At 48.3% G+C, this 19,778-nt stretch overlaps 1 protein-coding gene and 1 pseudogene across 2 annotated transcripts in view; both read left to right on the top strand.

Moving 5' to 3' along the window:
* Positions 1 to 19,778, top strand: part of Mtus2 (microtubule associated scaffold protein 2) — a 380,312-nt gene that overhangs the window by 66,144 nt on the left and 294,390 nt on the right. The window lies entirely within an intron of this gene.
* LOC102921245 (nucleolar protein 16 pseudogene) lies at positions 4,625 to 5,183 on the top strand (annotated as a pseudogene).

The raw sequence follows: 19,778 nt of genomic DNA, 5'->3' as shown, positions 1-19,778 counted from the left end.
CAGGGCTTGTACATGTTGCCACAGTGACGGGGGTGGGGGGGTGGGGGTGGGGTTCATATGTGCAGTTGCCCCGAAGGGCCCAGAAGACGTGTTTCCTTGTTCGTCTCCCACCTCTGGCGTTTACACTCACTCCGCGCCCTCATGTGCAGTGTCCCTGAGCCCTGGGAGGAGGAGGAGGACGTGTGATACAGATGTCCTGTTTAGGGCGGAGTGTTCTGCAGGCTCTTATTCTCCGCACCTTGACCAGTTCTGGATCTCTGTTAATCACCATCTACTGCAGATGCTTCTCTCGTGAGGGTTGAGATATGCACTAATGTGCGGTATAACCGTAAGTCTTCAGGAGTTGGTCTAGGATTAGGTCTGCTTAGCGGAATAATAATGGTCAGCTTATTATCTCTGGGGCTTAGGTCTCCTCTACAAGATGAAACCCACACCTGGCATCATTATTGGGCCCATGAACGGGCAGGTTCTAACTGGACGAAGCCTGGCCGGATCAGGAAGGGCGATGGATTCTTCTGCTCACTTGCATGCTCACAGCGACCCATGTCAAGGTGTGGTCTGTGCAGAGAGGTTCTGAATAGGAAGGGGCTACGGTGGGAATGGCGTCGAAGCGCAGCCGTGGCATGCTAAGATGCACGTCTGAGAACACGAGTACTGTACTCGCACGCATGCCCAGTAGTCGGGCGAAGCATACTTGCCAGTGACCAGGACTGCAGTAAGAGGCTGGCTCCTGGGTGAGCTGGTTGCTGCAAGTTCACGGCTAGGGGGTTTGACCTGTGCTGTGTTAACAAAGCAGCTGTCCGTCATCTGCAGAGCTGTCCGGTGCCAGAGTCGATTGGCCCGTCATATGCAGAAAACCCAGAAGTCAGTTGCTAGGCACTGGTTTTAAACGTCAGAAACTGAAGTTCCAGAGACCGACATCCCCAGTGTCACACTTAGTGGCGAAGCGGTGACTCGGGTTCTGGTCTGTGTGAGCTCAGAGATGACACCCTAACCCCACCCTAAGTACATCTCCTACTTGCCTGTTAGGTCCGTGTGACTGTCTGCCCACCTGCTTGCTTTAACGTCAGCTTGGCATTAAACAGACTTTATGATTTCCCACGATGTGGCCGGCACTGCGTGTGTAGTTCACCCCATGCATAACCGAACTGACTTTACAAAATAAAAGACCAAGCCCACCCAAAGGCGGTTTTATAAGCCTCCGACGATGGATGGCCTTGGTGGAGCTGTGTCGCGGTGTTGTGAAAAAGCTTTTTATCTCATCGCCTGTTTTATGCCACCACAGCCAGAGCCGCCAGATGGGAATGTGGTGGCCCACTTAGAGCCTTTTTAATTGCTTGCTATAAATAGCTTAATGATGTTGCCATAAAAAGACCCCACTATCACCAGGCAGCTCCGTGTGACCCACATATATGATGTTTTCCTGGGTGTCATGTCTGGGAAAATGGACGGCCGCGTATGAGAGGTTCTCACTGCTAAAATGAAAGCCTTATTTTTAAGTCAAACACTTCTCTCCCCCTCCCCTAGCCCTCGCTTTAGATCCTGCAGGTCTCTGCCTCTCCTTCTGCCCTCAGCAACCCCACATGCTCGAAAGAACTCCAGCTCACGCTTAACCTGACCCCAGGGAGAAGTGCTGTCTGGGCCCAGTCCCGAGGTCTCGTGGGAGCCCCTGCAGGTCTGGGTGGCATGTTCCGCTCTGCACCATCATTGGAACCTGGCTGCCTTGCTCTCATTCAGGTCCTTCTGCAAGCTTCTCAGCAGCCTTCGGCATTCCTCACCCCGAAGGCGGCCACTTCCTTGAGGTTTTCTTTTTTCTTTTTTTCTTGTCCCATGGTCTGGGCCAGCCCACAGCAGGTCAGTGCTCCTGGGGGGGTGTGTGTGTGTGCCTCTTCACAGTGTTCCTCCTACCTATCCAGGGCACCTTCCATTCAAATTTGCTGTTTCCCACCAAAGTCTTTTTTTTCCAAGAGAATGGAAGGCAGGAAGGGAGGGCAGTCTGCCTTGAACACCTGTCACTCAGTGGTCACTAGGGCTGACTGGGCAGGTGTCCCCTTCTTACCTCGCTGCTCCTTAAAGCTGCGCAGTTGTCTGGAAAGCACTACCTTCTCCAGGAGAGGAGGACAGTTGGTTGGTTGGCGTGCTAGAACCTCCAAAGAAACCGTCAGGAATCCACAGGATTGCAGACTTGAAAGGGCAGGTGTCGCTGTGGGGGGGTGTGGGTTCACGCAGGTCTGTTGAATGAGGACTCAGAGGCACCTTAAGAATGAATCTAGCCGGGGTGGTGGCACACGCCTTTAATCCCAGCACTCGGGAGGCAGAGCCAGGCGGATCTTTGTGAGTTCGAGGCCAGCCTGGGCTACCAAGTGAGCTCCAGGAAAGGCGCAAAGCTACACAGAGAAACCCTGTCTCGAAAAAAACCAAAAAAAAAAAAAAAAAAAAAAAAAAAAAAAGAATGAATCTAGCCTTTCACAGCTGCAGGGGGATTCAGCCTCTAAGGACGGAAATGCTTTCCCTTTGCCCAGGGCATTTTTATTTTTCTCCGTATTTACACTTTAGCTAGTTGATTTCCATATGCTCGAAATAACCTGAAAGAAGCTTCCAAAAATACAATGCCAAGTGCGAATTCCTCAATTCATCAGGTACCACAGTTTTCTGGTTTCCAGAACCAAGTTTTGCTTAGGCTTTGTATCTGTGGGAAACTCTCAGACATGATTCACATAGACAAGAGAAAGAGAGTGTGTCTGCTAAACAAAAGATGGATTAGGGGTAGGTGCTGACACTCCAGAGTCAGGCCAGGTGTAGCCCAGCGGGAATGCCGCCACAGGCAGGGGTTTGTACTGGAAGGGGGGTCGGGCTTAGGCTTGGGGAGAGTGGTCAGCCCACTTTCCCCAGCTCTCACCAAATAAACTAAAAAACTCATGTGTTATTCGTTAAAAACCCCAACCAACCAACCAACCAACCAACCAACCAAACAAACAAACAAACAAAACACGGAGATCTCAATGGAGAGATCAAGCCAGCCAGTCCAGCTGCATCCGCAGGCACCAGGTTCTGCAAGAGACCCTATCTCAAAATACATGGGGAAGAATTGAAGCAGGCACTTAGTGTGACTTCCGACCTCCACATGCATGCACTCAAATCCACCCTGCCCAGTGTGTTAAGGATTTAACTCAGGGGTCTCTGGCCTGAGGAATAGCCCACGGACACACAGCACAGGACAGTGTTGGTGAGGATGTGTGTGAACTGGAACTTGCCATGGACACACAGCACAGGACAGCGTTGGTGAGGATGTGTGTGAACTGGAACTTGCGTGCCGCCGGAAGGTTGTAAGATATACAGCCACTTTGGAGAGTTCTTCAAAGCATTAAGATCAGAGCTGCGTGGGAGTGGGACCTTCTACTTCTCCATCCGTGTCTCCCTCTTGACTGTCATTGGCCAAGAACACGAACGGGCTGTGAGGGAGTCAGCCAGCCTCCCCGCCACACACTTTTCCTCTTCCCTCCCCCCTCTCCATCTCTCTTCTCTCTCCTTGCTGTCTTTTATTTGTGACAGTTTTAACTCAAAATCAGCCCTCTAATGAAAACAGAGTGTCTGCATATACATTAACAACATATAAAAGTTTTATAGTAAAAGATAAACGTCCCTTTCACGTCAGATGCCCAGGACCTTTTGTCCCTTATTAGTAACTGTAAAGTCCTTGGGATTGCTGCTGGGTTGATGTCCTCTTCCATGATTAATGTTCCTCTGTCTTCCTTCCCATGTGACTTCATGTCTTGAGCATCACCTCTGGGAGAGGCGTGCGGTCCTGACTGCAGACCCCATCCTCCTGACTTAGCATCCTAAGATCTTCCCTTGGCTACAGCCACAGCCACTAAGCCTGCCACACCCTGCGTCCAGCAAGGCCTCTATGTCATGCAGGCCAGTGACTGCAGGTTTGGTTGCTGACTTACGGTTGTGGTCCTGATTTGATTTCTGTTGCTATGACAGATGTCATGAGCAAAAGCAACTGGGGGGGGGGGGGAGAGGGTGGACTTGGTTTATGGGTTGCCGTCCATCCTCAAGAGAAGCCAATGCAGTAGGTATGGAGAAATGCTGCTGAGTGGCGCCCTGGCTACCTTTCTTATACAGCCCAGGCTCAATGGGCTGAGCCTCGCCACACCGATCATTAATTAAGAGCGTGACCCAGAAACATACCCACATGTCTGTCTGATGGAGGTGATTCTTCGGTTGACATTCCCTCTTCCCAGGTGACTTGAGTGTGTGCCATGTTGACAAAAAGGAACCGGCACAGTTGTCAGGGACTGAACAAGCCGATTGGGATGGTTTTTACATCACTTGGAACGGCAGATAAGCTTAGCCTCTGAGTTACCATCACACATAGCAAACATTAGTGTGTCTATGACATCTAAGTCTTTGCTTTAGAAGAACGCAGATTGGCCATTGCCAGGTGCATTCTAGGAGTTGTAAATGCATGGGCGGCACCACTAAGAAGACTACATTTTCCGGGAATCCCTGCACACGCACGCGCACATGCGCAGTGGGGACGGAGCATGTTAGCCCCCGGCTCTGAGAGAGTTTGAGCTGCTGCTTCGGAGTTTGAGCTTCTGGTGCGGCCATCTGTGTGATGCCCAAGGCCAAGGGAAAGACTAGGAGGCAGAAGTTCGGTTACAAGGTCAACCGAAAGTGTCTGAACCGGAATGCTGGTCGGAAGGCAGCGCCATGGATCGAGTGCCCCCACATCCGACATGCCTGGGACCACACCAAATCCGTGAAGCAGAACCTGGCGGAGATGGGGTTGGCCATGGACCCCAACAAGGCAGTTCCCCTCAGTAAGAGGAAGGTAAAGGCCATGGAGGTAGATGCGGAGGAGAGACCCAAGGATCTTGTGTGGAAGCCCTATGTGGTAAATGAGCTGGAGGCAGAAGCCAGCCTCCCAGAGAAGAAAGGAAATACCTTGTCTAGGGACCTCATTGAATATGTTCATTACATGGTGGAAAATCATGGGGAAGACTATAAGGCTATGGCGCGGGATGAGAAGAATTATTATCAAGATACTCCAGAACAGATTCAGAATAAGGTCAATGTCTAAGCGCTTTTACCCAACAGAGTGGCAAGCCTTCATCGATTCTTTGCAGAAGAAGATGGAGGTTGACTGAGGGGTGTGTACCCCCCAGACTTAGGTCTACCGGACAAAAGACAAAAGAAACCAAAGCCAGGTGGTTTTTTTTTTTTGTTTTTTTTTTTGTTTTTTTTATAAATTAGACCATTTTTTAAAATTTACTTTTTTATTTTTATATACATTGGTGTTTGACCTGCATGTCTTTGTGAGGGAGTTGGATCCACTGGAACTCGAATTACAGACAGTTGTGAGCTGCCATGTGGGTGCTGGGAATTGAACTCGAGTCCTCTGAAAGACGAATTATTCTTCTTAACCACTGAGCCATCTCTCCAGCCCCCAAACCAGGTTTTAAGGCAAGGAGTGTATAGTTTCAGATGATGCTGGCGAAGTCCCATAGAATCAGGTTTCTCTCTCTCTCTCTCTCTCTCTCTCTCTCTGCTCTGATTTAGCACCCGTTTTAGAAACACACAGTTTGTGTGTGATTGTTCCCTGCCGTTGATGAGCAGCATGGCAATTATTGTCACCTGGTGTCACGTGTATGACACTTCCCGTTTTAGAGACACAATGGGAAGTGCCTCTTCTTGTAGCCTGCATCCTCACGAGGCCCCGAAGGCTTGGCTGTGACTGGAACTCCTGAGGTACCTTACATGTCTCGTAATTTCCAGAGTTCTTTTTAATAAAGTTAATCTTACATACAGTTTCCTGAGGGGGTGAGATTGGGTCAGGTCCTCGATTCTGTGCACAGGAAAATGTAGGCCTGGTCCTTCCATGAGTTAAAGAGTCTGACCTGAGTGGGCCTAAGACCTGGAGTCTCAGCATTTGGACTTTGCAGTGAGCTTTATGGCGCTTCCGTCCTGTCCCGTCTTCTTAGGCGTGCGGTGGCTGCTCCCTGTCCGAGCATGGTTCCCAAAGACCATAGCTCTTGCTGGATCACATGTTTACCGGTCAGAAAGGTGGATCCCAGGGCTCATTGTGTTAGTCAGGTATCTCCAGAGACACAGGGCCAAAAGAATGTTTATCTGTGCTGTAGATTTGTGTTCCACACCTGGTTCAAGCACCTGGGGAGGCTGAGATTGTTAGGGCAGGTGAGCAAGCTCAGGACCCACGGGAGACTCAGTACTGTGCTCAGGTGTGACAGGCAGCTGGAGCTGGTGTTTCTTCTTCCTCTGGGACTCCGTCTTTTTCTCCTAGGGACATCCACTGGTTGGGTGTAGCCCACACCCATGATGGGATGCAATCTGCTTTACTCAAGCTTATTTATTTAAACGTTAACATGGAGAAAACACTTGGGTAGTGACATCTAGATTTGGCTACATTGGCCTCACGTAACCTTACCCCACAGGTAGGTAACATATATAATCAGTTTTGCTAATTCTAGACCTTGTTCAAAGATGGCATCTTTAAAAAAAAAAAAGTCTTTCTTTTTAGAAGTATGAAGGAAACCTTATTGTGGAGGTTTAAAAAAAGATTTTATTTTTACTTTATGTGTATGATTGCCCGCATGCATGCCTGATGCCTGTGGAGGTCAGAAGAGGGCGTCAGATTCCCTGGCACTGGGGTTACAGATGGTTGTGAGCTGCCATGTGGGAGCCGGGAACCGAACCAGGGTCCTCTGCAAGATCAGCCAGTGCTCTTAACCACTGAGCCATCCCTCCACTGCCCACAGGGAGCCTTCTAATGTCTGATAAAGATGAGATGTTTATATACTTTCTCCATCTGTTATTGACATAACAGTGAAATAGTGTGATAACGGTGATCTGAAGCCCCCATTCATGTTCCCTCCAGACAGTACTTGGTGAGGTAACACTTGGCCTCCTCTCTAATAATGAACAAACCAACCTTATCAATTCTCAGGAAACTTCACAGCTCTTCAGAGACTTAAGGGCATGCTGCTCTCTCGAAGGTTCTTTGATTCGGAAGTGCCCAGGCTTTAACCTTTTAGATAATCTTGTGTCAGTACTTTAAGTGGTACTTAGTTCAAGAGCTTACCATACTCTTCTGTACCTTTCTTCAGCTCTCAAGATGTTTAGTGACTGACATCACAAGCCTGGGCCTGTGACTCACAGAAATAATCACCATCCTAGAATAGTTCACAGGGTTTCCAATCACATCCTGTTTTGGTCATTGGAAGGATAGTCTTCCGGGAAGAATTTTATATAAGCTGAATTGATTAAGAAGAGGAGCAAATTTCCTTTGGCCCGAATGTGCTGAATGCGAGGCTACTCTGAGTGCTGGTGTCACGGCCTGGGAGTCAAGGCAGAGCAAGCAGTTCATACATGAGTGCCATGCCTCATTAACTGGGGCCCAGGGCTGCCCACAAGGCATGCCAGGCACTCTAGTTAGCCATGCAAGAGTAATGTAGATCACATTAGTTGTTTTTACCTAATCCAGTCATAGGCAAGAATTAGTGTCAGAGTCAACAGCAGCAGCATGGCAGGTCACTGCAGTGAGCATCAGAAACAGGAAGTTTGACTCCTCCGTTATCGACAAGTCGCACACTGAGCGTGACTACTGTCTTAGCATCTCGTGTACAGCCTTCTCCCGTTCCAAATGTGAAGGTGTAAAGTAACAGTACGATGGAGCTGGAGAGATGGCTCAGTGGTTAAGGGCCCTGGCTGCTCTTACAGAGGACCCGGGTTCAGTTCAGCTGGTGTAGTGATGGGAGATGTCTGATAGAATCAGGGAGACTTACAGAGAGATGAGGGAGGGGGAGAGATGAGGCCTAAGGATTGGGGAAGTAACATTCTTGGGCAGAGGACTTCCAGGGGCTCTGATGTCTCTTCTGCTTTCTGTGGTGCACGTACATGCTGTCAAAAATATTCACCCATATAAATAAATCTAAAGTCACAGTGCAGTGGTGAATTGGGCTTCCTCGATAGATCCCATCCCACTGTTACCCCATAGTCTAGCTGGTAAAAAGACAGAGGAGAACCGCTCTGTCTTCAAAACCCTTGATTTACCTCAATGGAAGGATTCCATCATCACTGTCTGTAACTGTCACGGTCATCATCATCATCATGCAAAAGCCTTCGTCGTGTTTTTGAACAGTCTTCAAGTTTCTCCACAGAAATACTGTTCTGATGTTTCCTGCAGGCCTTAGGAATCGGGGAATAGTGAGAGCCCGCTGCTGGGATGCCTCCCTGCTTTGTGTCTGGGGAGGTGGCTTTCCAGTTTAGAGCACTTGCTGCTCTTCTAGGGGACCCAAGTTTAGTTCCCAGGACCCAGGTCAGGCAGTTCACAGCTGCCTTCAACTCCAGCCCCAGGGACCTGACCCCCTCTTCCGGTCTCCGTAGGCACCTGCACACACGTGGTCTGCACTCACACAGACACATACGTGAAAATCAAAATGAAGTTTAAGTTGCTTTTTAAGAGATTGGCGTAAGGTGTCAGGATCCTGGTTTCAGACTGTCTAACGGTTTCCACGACATTCTCCTCAACTGTCCATGTCACAACATGCCCCTGCCGCCTAATGACATCAGCACAGGCAAAACAGTAGCCCAGCGCATCTTCCAGCACCCCGAGTCCGTCTGTTACCCTGACCTGTGGGTTAGTTCTGTAAGGGTGTGGTTTTCCATACTCCACTCCATCCTACCCCAACCCACCCCCACCCCAGCCCACCCCCACCCCATCCCCACCCCATCCCCACCCCAGCCCACCCTACCCATTCCCACCCCACCCCATCCCCACCCCACCCCATCCCATCCCCACGCACCCCCACCCCATCCCCACACCCACCCCATCCCCATCCCCACCGCATCCCCACCCCATCCCCACACCCACCCCATCCCCACCCCACCCCACCCCACCCCATCCCCATCCCCACCCCACCCCACCCCACCCCCCCACCCCATCCCCATCCCCACCCCACCCCCCCACCCCATCCCCATCCCCACCCCACCCCACCCCACCCCCCCACCCCATCCCCATCCCCACCCCACCCCCCCACCCCATCCCCATCCCCACCCCACCCCACCCCACCCCCCCACCCCATCCCCATCCCCATCCCCACCCCCCCACCCCATCCCCATCCCCACCCCACCCCACCCCACCCACAGCAGTCATTCCTTCCTAAGGACTATTGCCACTCAGACGTCTTTCCCCATAAAAATAACATCTGAAAATTAATTCTGACGTGCGTTTGTTTTCATGATTTGAGTGAACCAAAATGTGTTTTATACTCCAAGGCTGGGAAAGTGCCGCGGTGGCGCTCATAGCCTGTGCTTGTACACTGAAACGTTATAAACCTGGAATTAGAGAGAAAGGCTATGAATCCGGCCAGCCACCTGCTCAGTGTGTCCTCTCTCACCTCGACAGCCACGCTGCTGCACACAGGAGCGTTTGAAGCCGAGACCGCAGGTCTGCGCCATCACACCTGGTCATAAAGCAAGCCGAGTTCATAAAGATCAAAGGGCAGAACTTGCTGTTTTATACTCTTAAATTCAGAACAACCAATCAGTTGATTTAATTAAAGACATATAAAAACCTCAGGATTTTATCTTACTGGTTCAGAACTTGGAGTTCTTCTCGTGTTTGTTCCCAAATGTTTCTGTGCCAGTCTATTTGCCGTGACATTCATGCCATAACACATGAATATGATATAATAATCTCATGCATATACTTATATATCCATGAGTTACACATGCATATATATTCATGTGATATATACTATTATTTATGTAATTATACACATATGCTCATGTATATATTTATGTATTTTATACTCATATATACATATACACATACACAATATAATATATTCATGTGTGTATATATACATGATATATATTATATTAATAATATGTATATATTATATTAATTATATTATATTGTTTATTACATATTCCTATGTATGTATCCACATATATATATATATATATATGTATATATATGGAAAAGGAGTCTTCAAAGAAGATTTACAGGTATTTATGGAATAATATGCTTTATAACTATATTCATTTCTAATCTTTATGAGTAGGAAACTATGACGCAGCTTAATTTCCCATTTTCTAAATTAATTAGAACCCCATGTCCAACATTCTCCCATTTAATATGGAAGATAAGCAAAAAATAAATTTTAGAAAAAAAATTCTAATTACTTCTTTTATGTAGAACAAAAGGACATTCTCGTGACCTGTTCCTGAATTCTGTGTGACTCATTTTCTTCACAAGCCTGCTCAGTTTCAGTTTTCACGTTGCAGACATTTGAGTGGCAGCTGGCGAGGTGGCGTGGTGGTTGATGTCCTGACTTCCGGGAGTCTTAGCTTTTCAAGGCTGAGCTTCCTCTCCAGCCATGGCTGAGCTTCCGGTTCCCGCGCCCACCTCAGGCAGCTGACCACCGCCTGTAACTCAGCTCCCGGGGGTTCAGCCCCTCCACTGGCCTCTGCACTCAAATGCACACACCCACACTCAGATGTATGCCTAAGTAAAAAAAATGGTTAAAAATATAGAAATTAAATAGACTGCTTCTTTGAAGTTTTTTTTTTTCCATTTTAACAATTTTCTTTTCTGAATTTAACTTTCATAATTTCTGTTTACCAAATAATCTCAACTTGTTCCACTTCTTGAACATATACTGGATTAAAAGTAATTGTGTCCAAAATACATAAAATACATGGTTTCATTAAAAATATAAATTTCAAAATTACTTTATAAAATATTCAAAATTACACATTAAAATAAAAGGCAGACTGGAGACTAACATTGCTAATATTAAATTTTAGAATGAGATAATCATTATTATTTTCAAAAGCCCACTTGACTTCCACTGGACTAGCACCTGTTCAGACTCTGGTGACCACGAGGACACACGTGGTCTGAGGAGGCCTCCCTGGGGCCTTACAGTTGGGCATGGGAGGGAAAGTGAGGAATCGGGGCCTTCATGGCGTCACTGTAGGTAATCTTGAAGTTCTCTAGGGCATCTCAGCTGCCCCAGCCTGCACCTCATGGTCAGAGCCTTGAAGGGGATACCACCGGAACCGGACGCACCCTCCCGAAGCCAGGAACTGGCTGCACAATCAGCAACTCCTCACTGTCCTTCCAGGGTCTGGATATTTATGTATCCAAAGGAGTGAGTAGTGTGCATTATTTAATGCAGTAGAGCCTTCCTCAGCCCGCACGAGGCTGCTGAGTACCGGGCTAGTCTGTGCATGCTTCTCCAGCAGGGTCAGCAGCCCATGGCTCATGTGCCAGGTTTTCCTTACTACGGGCCTTTGCTTGGGACAGAGTGGGCATGCTCACTCTGGTCATTTTGTTTGTGTTGTCATGACGACACACAGCCAGTTCGTCATGATGGAGACCATGTGGCCTGTGAAGCCTGGCATGCTCATCATGTGACCCCTCATAGAAAAACCTTTCTCTCTGTGCTCTGGAACCATGGGTTAGAACATGAGGAGGAAGGGAATAGAAAGTTTGAACCACCACAGAGCTTTTTATTTCGTCGCTGTGGCTTAGATAAATGTTCCTCAAAGATCATGAATTGAAGACTTCTACCCCCCCACCCCCACCCCACAGTGCTCTTGGAGGGTGGTGGTACCTTTAGAAGGTGAGGTCTGACGGGAAGAAATAAGGTCACTGGCGGTGTGCCTTCCTCTCTATCCTTGCTTTGCTGGTGCTGTGAACCGAGCGTCTGGCTTCCTGTGCCACATGTGCACATCTGCCGTGACGCGCTACGTCACTAGGCCCAAGCAGTGGAGACAGACAACCGTGAGTGAGCCATCCCAAACGGAGCCCCCACCCCTTTCTTCTTTTCCATTTGATTGCTCAGGTATTTTGTTACAGTGACGTATGAGTGAGCACTGCCAGAGTGTGCTTTCTTGGGGCCTTCGTGGCCTTCGAGTTAAAAGCCCTCTCTGCCTGTGCTAAGGGCAGGTGACAGGTGACCACATGGCGTTTGTCACACCTGTTATGATGTTCAAGGACACATGACGCAAAGGGAGGTAAGAGCAGATTCAGTCTTGAATCTCCTGGGTGTGAGCCAGGCATTGCTCACAGGTCAGTATTATACACACCTGGACTTGGGGGACACAGACTGAAGCACAGTGCCAGGAAATAGAGGTGGCTGTTAGAGTTGGGATTTTTCAAAATGCGACGGGACACTTTCATCACTTCCCCCGTTTGAAAACATCTTCAGGACACCTGCATTTGAAGTGTGTTTTAAAATGAGAACGCACCCTATCAACCTAATTATCAGTCCCATTTCTCCCTTCAGGTTGGTGAATTAAAGCCGTACATACAGTTTGGGCTACTGAGGCACACCCAAAATGGCTTTTTAGTGAAGAATAAGAATTCAAGATTTTGATAAGGAACTCTGTGACCTATTGACCATGTGTCAGGGTACCTGGGATACAGCCAGAGGAGCCCTCAGGTTTTTGTTTTGAAGAGTAAGCGCATTCTCTTAAGCTGAAAAAAGAAATTATATTAGAGAACTGAAATTAACTAGTTGAGACAAATATTAAAGCCATTAGGATTTTAGCAATAAGAGCCACAGAAAAAATGGAATGGGCTATAATGTGCAAATATGGAAACAGGCATCACATTTATTGCTGTTACTGCTAATAACAGTGGCAGCCTGTTTTCACAGTGCTTTTTATTATATACATGAACACACACACACTCACACACACACACACACACACACACACGAACACACACATGAACACACACACACACACACACACACACCCTTTGGCTCTTATATAAGTGTGCGAGGAAAGCACAGATGAAGGAATGGCGTTTTGAGCCAGTGAGCGAGCTCAGCCATGACTTGAGCTTGAACCCCGGAACCCAAGGTGAGAGGAAAGAAGCGACTCCTGAAAGTTGTCCTCTGACGTGCACATGTGTACCATGGCTTGCATGCCCCTGTGCAAATGTGCACACGGATGCACACACACAAGCGATCAATACATTTAATTTAATTTTAAAAAGACAAGAGAAAACGTCTCCAAGCATGGAAACCATTTGTCCAGTGGCAAAAAGCCTCATGTAACTAAAGCGACATAGACTGTAGTGTGCGAATCCCATTTGGCGTATTCTTTCAATGAGCCTGAAGCTTCCTTGTTGATGAGGTCGAGGATGAAATATGTGTTTCATACAGACAGTTATGCTAGATAAACAAGTCGTGGTAAGACAGATTGTGTATGAACAGACAAGAGAGACAGCTGACATGATTTATGGTTTTAATGTTGCTGAATGCCTGCGAAGTTCTGAAGGTACCTATGGGATGGAGGCTGGCGGTGTTAAAACTGTACCCACAGAGTGATTACTAAGGAGAAACAAATATTTGCTTAGGTCAAACCAAGTTTGAATACTGCTTAGCATCTTAGGTTTGCACAAAGCTGCCCCTGGAGGGTGAGGGTGATGGCCAGATCCAAACTCAGATTGGGTTACGGTGCCAGCATCCGGGACCATAGCAGTTGCGGGTGCAGTACTGAAAAGCTGCTCCGATAAGTGACCTTCCTGTTCTTCTAGGACACTTAGTCACAGGAAATAGCCCGCGTTATTAATCTACAAAGTAATTGGTTTCTGAGGAGTCTTTCTATGTTATTTTAGCAGGTGGCCGTGTGAGGAGTCAGCTAAAATCGCGCCTGTTCAGCACCAGCAGCAGTTGGTTCAGAATAAGTGGTGTGGGTTTGGGGCTTAGCTGTTTCAGTGTCCTCAGTCTTAAAGCTCCCCGTGGTGAATAGTTCTAAAACCACAACAACTCAGGTCACCCGCACCTATGGTCAAGCTGCCATAAAATCTAAATGTTAACTTAAAAGACTCCTTATATAGGCTGTGTGCCCAGTAGGTGACAGCCAGCAGTGTGCCCAGTAGGTGACAGCCAGCAGTGTGCCCAGTAGGGGACGGCCAGCAGTGTGCCCAGTAGGGGATGGCCAGCAGTGTGCCCAGCGGTAGACGACAGCAGTGTGCCCAGTAGGTGACGGCCAGCAGTGTGCCCAGTAGGTGACGGCCAGCAGTGTGCCCAGTAGGTGACGGCCAGCAGTGTGTGTGCCCAGGAGGGGACGGCCAGCAGTGTGCCCAGTAGGGGACAGCCAGCAGTGTGCCCAGTAGGGATGGCCAGCAGTGTGCCCAGTAGGGATGGCCAGCAGTGTGCCCAGTAGGGATGGCCAGCAGTGTGCCCAGTAGGGGACAGCCAGCAGTGTGCCCAGTAGGTGACAGCCAGCAGTGTGCCCAGTAGGGATGGCCAGCAGTGTGCCCAGTAGGGATGGCCAGCAGTGTGCCCAGGAGGGGACGGCCAGCAGTGTGCCCAGGAGGGGACGGCCAGCAGTGTGCCCAGTAGGGGACGGCCAGCAGTGTGCCCAGTAGGGGATGGCCAGCAGTGTACCCAGTAGGGGATGGCCAGCAGTGTGCCCAGTAGGGGATGGCCAGCAGTGTGCCCAGTAGGGGACGGCCAGCAGTGTGCCCAGTAGGGGACGGCCAGCAATGTGCCCAGTAGGGGATGGCCAGCAGTGTGCCCAGCGGTAGACGACAGCAGTGTGCCCAGTAGGGGACGGCCAGCAGTGTGCCCAGTAGGTGATGGCCAGCAGTGTGCCCAGTAGGTGACGGCCAGCAGTGTGCCCAGTAGGGGACGGCCAGCAGTGTGCCCAGTAGGTGATGGCCAGCAGTGTGCCCAGTAGGAGACGGCCAGCAGTGTGCCCAGTAGGTGACAGCCAGCAGTGTGCCCAGGAGGGGACAGCCAGCAGTGTGCCCAGTAGGTGACGGCCAGCAGTGTGCCCAGTAGGTGACAGCCAGCAGTGTGCCCAGTAGGGGACAGCCAGCAGTGTGCCCAGGAGATGACGGCCAGCAGTGTGCCCAGTAGGGGACGGCCAGCAGTGTGCCCAGGAGGGGACGGCCAGCAGTGTGCCCAGTAGGTGACGGCCAGCAGTGTGCCCAGTAGGTGACGGCCAGCAGTGTGCCCAGTAGGTGATGGCCAGCAGTGTGCCCAGTAGGTGACGGCCAGCAGTGTGCCCAGGAGGGGACGGCCAGCAGTGTGCCCAGGAGGGGACAGCCAGCAGTGTGCCCAGGAGGGGACAGCCAGCAGTGTGCCCAGGAGGGGACAGCCAGCAGTGTGTCCAGTAGGGGACAGCCAGCAGTGTGCCCAGCGGTAGACGGCCAGCAGTGTGCAGAAAAGAAACTCAACAGCATTCTTGGAGGTTCTTTGTCTCAAAATGTCATGTCAGGGCTTTACCTTCTTTCTTAAATGTATAATGTGTGTGTGTGTGTGTGTGTGTGTGTGTGTGTGTGTGTGTGTGTGTGTAGATTTTGTAATTTATTGCATATAAATTGCATAATTTAAGAAAGATATTTTCTCTTTTTACCCTACAGGTCCTTTGCATTATGTGTTTTTATGGGATTCTGAGTGGGTCTCGGCTTCTCCTGCCTTCTCTTGGGATTTTTTCCTTCTGTTTGTTTTGTCCTGATTCTGATGTGTTAGTTTTTGTTTTATCTTATGTATTATATTACGTTATATTTTATTATTATCCCATAGAAGCCTGTTTGTTTGTTAATGAGATACAGAAAAGGGGTGGATCCAGATGGGAAGAGCAGAGGTAGGGATATATGGTGTGAGGAAAAAAAAAAATCTGTTTTTAATGAAAGGGAGGAACATTCCTTGTGAAATGCCCCGAATTCTGAGAGCTGCAGGGACCTCCAGTCCTCCGAGGCTGCTGTCTGATGGGAGAAAAACATACTTCAAAAAGATAAGAATTTAAAAATTTATTTCATGACTTTTAAAAAGGTGTTGAAAATAGTTTTTCTTGTATGTGTAACTATATTTAAGAGGATTGTGGATTTGCTTGAATTTGCTTAAGATTTATAAGGAAAAAATAGGGGCTGAAGAGATGGCTCAGTGGTTAGAGCACTGGCTGCTCTTGCTGAGGACCCGGGTTCAATTCCCAGCACCCACATGTTGGCTCACACCCATCTGTAACTTCAGCTCTAGGGGATCTGCTGCCCTCTTCTGACCTCCTTGGGTACTGAACGCATGTGATACACATACACACATGCAGGTAGACATTCATACACATAAATAAATCTTTAAAGAAGAAATAAATATAGGCTGTAGCCACAAGCCTCTATCTTAATCACTTCCATTTCTTATCCCCAAGAAAAGCCATAATTTTTGCAAATGGAGGTGTTTCCTTGATTGTTTCAAATCATACACGTATGTGAACACACACACACACACACACACACACATGAATCATATATATTTTATCATCAAGGAAATACAGTAACTTTGTTTTTATTTTATAACTACTTTGTAAGACTATTTTTGGCAATAAAATGAAAACATTTAGCTTATTTTTCAAATGATATGAACTTGATGTGAATATGAAATTTTATTTTTCTTGTTCATAACTAATAGACATTGAGATTATTTTTAACTTTTTACTAAAGGAATGTAACAATATTTCAAATGGATAACTTCATGCCTCATGAGAGATATCCCCAGGCCGTTATTTAAATTATCACCCATTAATGGGTCTTGAAATCAATTTAATAGGTTTCAACCAATATAAAAAATAAGGTTATAAACTGTGTGTCGTAAATGATAATGAAATCAATTGCTGGTTGTGAGAGAATTTTGTTAACTGTCTCTTTCCACTAGATGTGTGATTATTCAGGTTGTGATGTTTGGAATTTGTCAACTTGACCCGAACCTAGACACACCCAGGAAGAAGGAATCTCAACAGACGAATTGCGTCAGTCAGGCTGACCTGTGAGCAGGGCTATAGGGTCATCTCCTTGATTGCTAATTGGCGTGGGAGGAGCCAGCCCACTGTGGGTGGTACTGTCCCTAGGCAGGTGGGCCTGAGCTGTTTAAGAACGGTGTCTGAACCAGGCAGAGGAAGCAAGCCAGTAATCAGTGTTTCTACCATTGCTGCTCTTCAAGCTCATGCCTTGAGTTCCTTCCTGTCTTGGCTTCCCTTAAGGATGAACTCTAACCTGTGAGCTGAAATGAACCCTTCCCTGCCCAGGCTGCTTTTGGTCATGGTGTTTATTATGGCAACAGAAAGCCAACTAGAACACAGGTGATAACGTGTTAATGTAAAATGTAATTCTTGCTGACCATCAAGGGAAAGGTTCAAAGGTTCCACCTTGGAGTCTGCAGGGAAGATCCCCTGTGGTTCACGGGACACTCGATTCTTCAGCCTTATTGCTGGTCGCCAGATCCATCTCACAAATGACAGTGTCTAATTCGCAAGGTTGCTGTTGTGTTTCAGCCCAGGCTGGTGTTGGGTTTCTGGGACAGGTTTCAATTTTCATTTGCTTTTCCTGATTACCAGGGAGGCTGAGAACAAGTCAGGTCTAAGTGTTGGGAGTGAGTGTGGAGACGGCTTCCAGTTTTCACCTCAGCAGAGTTGGGTGTGCATAGGACAAATAACCAATCAGGAAGCAGAAGCGTGGGGAAGAAGGTGAGGACTGTCTACTATTGTGGTATCTGCTGTGAAGGACATGAGCCCTAGGGAGGTCCTGGGATGAATGATTTGCTCTCCTGGCCACTATGGGATGGATTGTACCTGGGGCAGAAGATCACCTGCAGATGTCCTCACAGCCTTAGGTTTGGGGTGAGTGTGAGGACTGGGCAGGTGCACCATGTCCACACAGTCACCAGGCAGGATGATGGTTTTGCAGCTTCCAAGAGTGACCTCTGTCCAGGTGTCCTGCCTCCTTTGACTTCCTCTTATTTGCTGCCTTTGATGTGTGTGGACTTAGTGGGTTAGCAGAGCCGGCCAGTGGTCAGGGACATGGTGATCCAGATGGGTTCAGAGAGGGTGTGTGGGGCTCATGAATGGGAAGGTGAGGGAGATAATTGCATCTCAGGTCTATGGTGTCCATGTCTCGTAGAAATATAGTTTCAGGGTTGATGGAAAAGTCCATGCATTTTCTAAGAGATCGTAAGAATATCATTGATAATTAGCCTGGTTTTAGAAAATCTCTCGATTTTAGTTTCCAAAATACCAAGTGACATTTTTAAAAGCGGTTTGGGCCAAACACATCTTCTGTGAATTTGGCCATTTCTGTGTTAAGGGAATAAAAGTGTGTACTGGTTAAAGCGTTGAAAACAGCCGTAAAGTCTGATTTGGTTCCCGGTGACCTGGTTTGTCACCTTCATTTATTTCTTCCTAGATGCATGACAGGGCATTGAGGAGGTGGTGGCATTCTGAATTTTGTTCATCTGTCTCTTTCCTTCTTAATGCATAGTATATTCTAACAAACGTTTGTCCAGGGCCCCAGACAAACAAGTGATAAAACATCATCAAGTTTGGGGCCATTTTTACACTAATTCCTTAGGTCTCCTAGTGAGCGGGACTTTCTGCTGCACAAGACTCTTGTATGCATACATCCTGACAGTTTTACAGCTCACCCAAGTGCCGCATAGCTAATTCATGATGGAGAGGGAAGCCTCAGTGCATTAATAGCTCAGAGAGTCGGCAGAATGGATAATAGATGACCAAGCTGTGTGTGTAAAGAAAATATGCATAGCTCATGAGAAATCCTAAGATGGAGGTGGGGGGGGGTCCATGCATCTGGAGCCTTGGCCTCCCTTGGGGGAAATGTGAGGGCTGAGAGAGAACCCTTCAGGCATAAGAGGAGAAAAGGAAGTCTCACATGGGCGTTTGATCAAGCCCGGGGATTGTGGTGCTGGGGAAATTCTAGAACAATTAGTACTCCCGTGCTTTACCCGGAGGACGTCTTAATTGGGTTTACAGGTTGTTGGAGTATGTGAGCCGGAGTGAGCTGAAGTCTGAGTCACAGTCTTTCCCATCCCTGGTGGTCAGAGCCATGGAGGCGTCACACTTTGATTTTAAGTTGTCTTGGTTCTACAAGTGAATCCAGACCCGTCTTGTCTCCCTCCTCACTCCCCCAGGCTCCCATCGTAAGTAGGGAGACTCCCACCCTCCCCCACTCCCGCCACCCTCCCCCACTCCAGTCCTGTTAGTCTGACTTCCCGTCTGCCTTCTCATTGGGAGTAGAAACCAGAAGGACCCCGCCCGGGCATCACCACCACGCTCTCCAGCCCTCCACCGTTAGTCTCTGCAGGTCTTTGTGAGCCATCTAATGTGGAGTGCTGGGAACTGAACTCAGGTCCTTTGTAAGATCAGCAAGCACTCTGAACCACCGAACTGCCACCCTGGCTTCTTATTTCTTTCTTGATATGATAATACTGGTTGAGTGCCTCCCATAGGCCAGCTACTATTCCAAGTGTTCGGTACACATTATCTCAACAGTCTTTACCACAGGCGAGGTGTTTTGATCCCAGTTCCTGCTTGAGGAGGCTGAGGCACAGCAAGTATTATGGCTTTCCTCAGATTTTCAAAAATTTGGCTTCTTTTTTCCTTTCCGAAACAGTTTATGCCAAAGGGCGTGGAGGTGCGTGCTGTTGAATGAACAGCACAGGATCCCTCCTCTCTTGGAGTGTGAGGAGGAGAGAGCGTCTTTGCAGATGCATGCAAGGCAGACGGAGGCAGACACAGGCAGCTGTGGAAGCTCCTGGTCCGTTCTGAAGGTCAGGAACAACTTCCTCGGGGAGGCAGGGAGACATCTGTCCTGACTTAGATGAGTCAAGATGTGACATTATGCTTGGAGGGAGGCATAGCGTGAGCAAAGGCAGAGGGACACAGGTGACAGCATGAACAAAAGCAGAGGGACACCACAGGTGACTTTGACATTACTA

The sequence above is a fragment of the Peromyscus maniculatus genome, chromosome 23 (genome assembly GCF_049852395.1).
Source record: "Peromyscus maniculatus bairdii isolate BWxNUB_F1_BW_parent chromosome 23, HU_Pman_BW_mat_3.1, whole genome shotgun sequence".
Taxonomy (NCBI): domain Eukaryota; kingdom Metazoa; phylum Chordata; class Mammalia; order Rodentia; family Cricetidae; genus Peromyscus; species Peromyscus maniculatus.
This window is presented reverse-complemented; position numbering and strand designations above follow the sequence as displayed.